The sequence below is a fragment of the Stegostoma tigrinum genome, chromosome 11 (genome assembly GCF_030684315.1).
Source record: "Stegostoma tigrinum isolate sSteTig4 chromosome 11, sSteTig4.hap1, whole genome shotgun sequence".
In the NCBI taxonomy this organism is placed as follows: domain Eukaryota; kingdom Metazoa; phylum Chordata; class Chondrichthyes; order Orectolobiformes; family Stegostomatidae; genus Stegostoma; species Stegostoma tigrinum.
This window is the reverse complement of record NC_081364.1, coordinates 72450974-72456568: the sequence shown is the minus strand read 5'-3', so window position 1 is coordinate 72456568 and position 5595 is coordinate 72450974. Positions and strand designations below refer to the sequence as shown.

Below are 5595 nucleotides of genomic sequence, written 5' to 3'. Positions count from 1 at the left end.
TAAAAGGTTTTATTCGCCTTTTCCTTTCAGTTAGTTAGCAGCGGTGTCGAATGGAGAATTGGCCCTTTTAGTGTCTACCTCAATATGCATCTCTATTTGTCTCTGGGTATTCACCTCACCAAATTTTATATTCTCCAACTCTGCCCATCCATATTGAGGGCAGCACAGTGGCACAGTGGTTCGTCCTACTGCCCCACAGCGCCAGCCACCAGGGTTCAATTCCAGCCTTGGGCGACTGTCTGTGTGGAATTTGTGTAATCTCCTCGTGTCTGCATGGGTTTCCTCCCACAGTCCAAAGATGTGCAGGGTGGGTGAATTGGCCGTGCTAAATTGCCCAGAGTGTTTAGGAATGTGTAGATTAGGTGGGTTATAGGGAGGTGGGATGCTTTGAGGTTCAGTGTGGACTTGTTGGGCCAAAGGGCCTGTTTCCACACTGTAGGGATTCTCTATCTATATCCCTCATTTCCCATTGCTGCTCTTTGAAAAGTCTGATGACTGGACAGTGTTTGAGACTGGAGCTGCTGGGAGGCTTTCCCACCCCGATTGTAAAGCCTGGAACTGGGCTCACATTCTCCAAATAGTGTTTCTGTTACTTAGGACTGAGCCAAGGAGACATTTATTCTCTCAAAACATGATGAGTGTTTAGAATTCCTAATCCACCAGAAAAGAAACAAAATGCCACAATTGTACGATTACTGTGATGTTTTTACTGTTGGTGTAAAATGAATGAATGGTGACAGCAGAGAATGAGGGTGATCAGTTCCTGGTGTCTGTCTCACTAACACAATATTCCACAGTAAGGCTGCAGTTTATTCTGTCTCACCTTGTTATTCCTACCAAACCTCAGGATGCATTAATTGTAGCAGGAAACCATTCCCTGATGGGGAGAAAACAGGTGACAGGAGTGCCAGCACCAAATGATAACTGTCTGCATTCAAACATAGGAACCATGCTCAGTTCTCTGCACCGACAGGGCAAGTAATGGCCGAGTGGTATTGTCGCGGGACTGTTTATTCAGAAAGCCAGGTAATGATCTGGAGACTGAGGTTCAAATATCACCCCCAGAAGATCATGGGATTTCAATTCAATAAATAACTGTAATTTAGAATGCAATAATGGCCATAAGTCCATCATCAGGGGACCAAAACCCATGTGGTTCCCTAATGTCCTTCAGGCATCTTTGATCCTTACTGATCGCGCCTACGTCTGACTCCAGGCCCACAGCAAACATGGTGGGTAATTAGCAACGGGCAATAGATGTTGGCCGAGCCAGTCACACCCTCAGTCTGTGAATGAATCAAGGGGAGCAAGTAACTTTGTTGTTTAGATCAATAATGTGGCATTTCAGAGAAGTTGAGACAAGGAATCTTCAGTGTAAAGCTCAGGCACCGCTGGGATTTTAACTCAAGATCACCTGTTTACTACACACTGATTTTTTACCCACCCATAGGGCCATTTCCGTAACCACGCAGTCACAGTAACTTGGGGAACTTTGCTGTATCAGTGTTACTCATTGAGAATTTCCATCAAACACCACTTTTCAACACGGATTGTTGACAGCTCAATATTCTCCTGTGAAAATACATGGAAAGAGACAATTTTCTCCTGAGATAATGGGAACTGCAGATGCTGGAGAATCCAAGATAACAAAGTGTGGAGCTGGATGAAGACAGCAGGCCAGGGAGCATCTCAGGAGCACAAAAGCTGACGTTTTGGGCCTGGACCCTATGGTTTAAAACTGACAAGTTCACCTGTTTCAGCTAACTGGATAAGGAGCATGGGCTCATCCTCCTGGGGCCCATGAACAACGTTAACACACACTGAGGGAACCTAACAAGACGAATAGGTTCATTTTGGTTCCTGAGCAAATGTAAAGCCTGGCCCATTGGAGCCAACGTTGATCCTTGCACCAACAGCTCCACACTCACTTCCTGCCTCATGCCCCTGCCCCCCTCACAGCCATTGTTGCTTTTCACTTTTGCTTCACTCCCACACTTTGTTTCTGAACATGTTCCTGACCGATTGTAGGTGTTCAGTTAGAAGCTGCAGCTTGAACCCGGAAGCCTGTGATAGGACTTCATTCAATGGGATTGGATTTATTGCCCATCCCTAATTGCCCCACAGATGGAGGTGATGAGTTACTTTATTAAACACTCAAACTCTTTGGCATGTAGGTACAGCTTTGATGCGATTAGGAAGGGAGTTCCAGGATTTAGAAGCAACGACACTGAAGGAACAGCGGCATAGTTCAAACTCAGAATGGTGAGAAACTTGGAGCAGAGTTTGCTGTGGTCAAATTCCCAAGCAACTGCTGCCATTATCCTTCAATGTGAATGCAAGCTCTCACTGGACTGATTCTGGTAGATTCAGAGTGCGTGTTCTGTGCACAACCAGGAATTTACTTCATTCCTACAGTTAACAGGAAGAGATACAAATCATCACTTCCTGACTGGGAATTGTACCCACGCCTGAGCGATGCAAACCATGAATGCCAACCAGCTTACATGACACTAATCCTTGCGACCTGACTTGTGCACACTCCCGCACCGGTTCCTACACCAAATGCACCTTCACCAGTGAAGTGTCTCTCTCCAAGTTTCAAAATGATTCATATTATTGCCATGCGTTTCAATGCGTAGAAAGCTGGGCTGTGAGAGGTATCTCGGTCCGAAATGGCAGTTTTTGTGCTCCTGAGATGCTGCTTGGCCTGCTGTGTTCATCCAGCTTCACACTTTGTTATCTTGGATTCTCCAGCATCTGCAGTTCCCATTATCTCTGTGATAATCTGATGTTGTTCAGTAGATGTATTGCAGAAAAGCTGCTGTTAGCAGGAGATAGCAAGAACTGCAGATCCTTTATTCATACGAAGGATGAGGGCGATGTTTGGGGAGGCCAACATTTATCAGCCATTTCCAATTTCCAGAGAGGGCAGAAAAGAGTCAACCACATTGCTATGGGTCTTGAGTCACATATAAGCCATACCAGGTAAGGATGGCAGTTTCCTTCCTGAAAAGATATCAGTGAACCAGGTAGGCTTTTCCCAACAAGTGACTTGACTCCCAAAATGACTAAATGTCTGTCTATCTCAGCCTTGAACATACCCCGCCTTGACAGAACACAACGGGCCAAGCAGCATCAGAGGAACAGGAAAGCTCGATGTTTCACGTCGGGACCCTTCTTCACAAATGGGGGAGGGGAAGGGGATTCTGAAATAAATAGGGACACGGGGGAAGCGGATAGAAGATGGAGAAAAGAGACGATAGGGTGAGAGGAGACTGACAGGTCAAAGAGTCAGGGTGAGAGCCAGTGAAGGTGAATGTAGGTGTGGAGTTAAGGGGGGAATAGGTCAGTCCAGGGAGGATGGACAGGTCAGTGAGGCGGGATGAGGTTAGTGGGTGGGGGATGGGGCTGGGGCTTGAGGTGGGAGGAATGGTTAGGGAGGCGGGGACTAGCTGGGGTGGTTTTGGCGACATGTCCGTCCTGGGCCTCATGCAGTGCCACAATGACGCCACCCGAAAGATGCAGGAACAGCATCTCATATTTCGCTTGGGAATTCTACAGCCCAAGGGTATCAATGTGGATTTCACAAGCTTCAAAATCTCCCCTCCCCTAACCACATGCCAGAACGTTCTGGGAACTGGAACCACAGGAGAATGAAGATGAACTTTCTGATTGAGCACAAATAGTCCAGACACCTGCCACTTCTTTAAGAGGCCGGGTGTTATTGGGACATGAACTGAGCTGAGACATGGAAAGAATTCTCGTTCCTGCACATCAGGAATTCAAATCTCATCTCAGCTCAGGGACAATAAGAAAACTGAGAACTAGACAAGACACTGAAAGGGTCGAAGGGAGACGGGCCCGGTTGTAGAAGATCTGGTTCCCAGTGATGTGGATGGGTCTGCAGAGGGTAGGATCAATCTGATACCAGGTCTCCTCAATGAGTGTCCCAGGTTTTATTTTGGAAAAGTACAGCTGATACAAGACAATTGTCATTCCAAGTGAGGCAGTTCGAAGTTTGAATTCACTACAAGCCCGCTTTAAGGGCTGCTGCAAGAGCTCGCCATTTTCTGTGGTGCAATTGGCTGGTGCTTTCGACTGTGACATGTGAAGTTGGTGGTTTGAGGTCACTGAGAAAGGAACAAGTGCTGTTCTCCCTCTACCAGTTCCCTTTTGAGTATACAGTTACGGGTTTTAATGCAGTCAGGAAAATGTTCACCAAACGGAAATCTTGTCTGGTGAGTGACCATAAAGTTATTTCCATGTTGCTTTAATAGCTACAATAAAGAGCTGGGAATGCTTGGAATCAGAATCAAAAACCTAAAATGCACGACAGAAAGAAGAGAACAGAGTTCTGAAGAAGTTCTGAAATGTTGACTCAAATTCTCTGCCCACAGATGCTCCCAGATCTGCTGGGGTTACATTTTCCTGCAATTTATATTTTCATTTGCAAATGAACGTTTATTTTATCTATTGGAATTAAACAACCAGCATCACAATGTATTACATTAAACACTTTTGAAATCTGCGAAGTGATTGGATTCAAACAAACCCAGCAATAATTCATCCACAGCGTGACTGACCATGGAATGTGACCTGAAAAGACAAACAGCAGGGCATTTCTCCCAGTAGTCATGGCCGAGTGGTTATGGCGATGGATTCGAAATCCATTGGGTTACTCCTGCACAGGTTTGAATCCTGCTGACTATGGGTGAAAGCTGAGTACAAACGCAAAGGCTGTTTATGACAGGAGTCAAAGCAGGGCCAGCGAGACTTTTTACTGAGATTGCCAATGGTAGGAAAAGGCAACTCTCTGCCGGTCATGTTCAAACAAACCAAACCTTCATAAAAGTTGTGATCAGAGATAATGGGAACTGCAGATGCTGGAGAATCCAAGATAAAGTGTGAAGCTGAATGAACACAGCAGGCCAAGCAGCATCTCAGGAACACAAAAGCTGACGTTTCGGGCCTAGACCCTTCATCAGAGAGTGGGGTGGAGAGGGGGTCCGCTTCCCCCTCTCTCCCTATTTATTTCAGAATCCTCTCCCCAGCCCCCTCTCTGATGAAGGGTCTAGGCCCGAAACATCAGCTTTTGTGCTCCTGAAATGCTGCTTGGCCTGCTGTGTTCATCCAGCTTCACACTTTGTTATCTTCATAAAAGTTAACGTGTTTTCGGATATAAACTTGCAGGGACAACCATGGTGACGCCGTGAGCCATTTGCTGGAACTCCAGACTAAACTTTCTCATGGCATTGAAAGTGAAACAAGCTTTGAGTTCTTGATCTGCAGGCAACGAAAATCCTTTGAAGGTCTCACCGAGAACAGCAAAGGGGAGGGGAAGCTGAAATAGTCCACAAGCTGCTCATGGGTATGTGCCAATTTCTGAACCCCATCGACCGAATCACTGCAGCTGCTGGGAATGAAAAAACACACAAAAACCCAGACTCAGCATTATGAACCTTTAGAAGGGAGGGGAGAATGAAGCGTGAATCTGTCCAACTGAACAAAGACAGTGAGGCACCTTGCCCTTCTTGAAGAGGCTCACACATTGACTCTGATATTCTCGGGGACATTTGTTGCTGTGTGTACAAGTAT

General features: G+C 46.1%; 1 non-coding gene across 1 annotated transcript; it reads left to right on the top strand.

Moving 5' to 3' along the window:
* The first annotated feature begins 4628 nt into the window (after nt 1–4628).
* Nucleotides 4629–4710, top strand: trnas-cga (transfer RNA serine (anticodon CGA)). The gene has a single exon. It is a non-coding gene; the product is annotated as a tRNA-Ser (tRNA).
* Nucleotides 4711–5595: the final 885 nt, after the last annotated feature.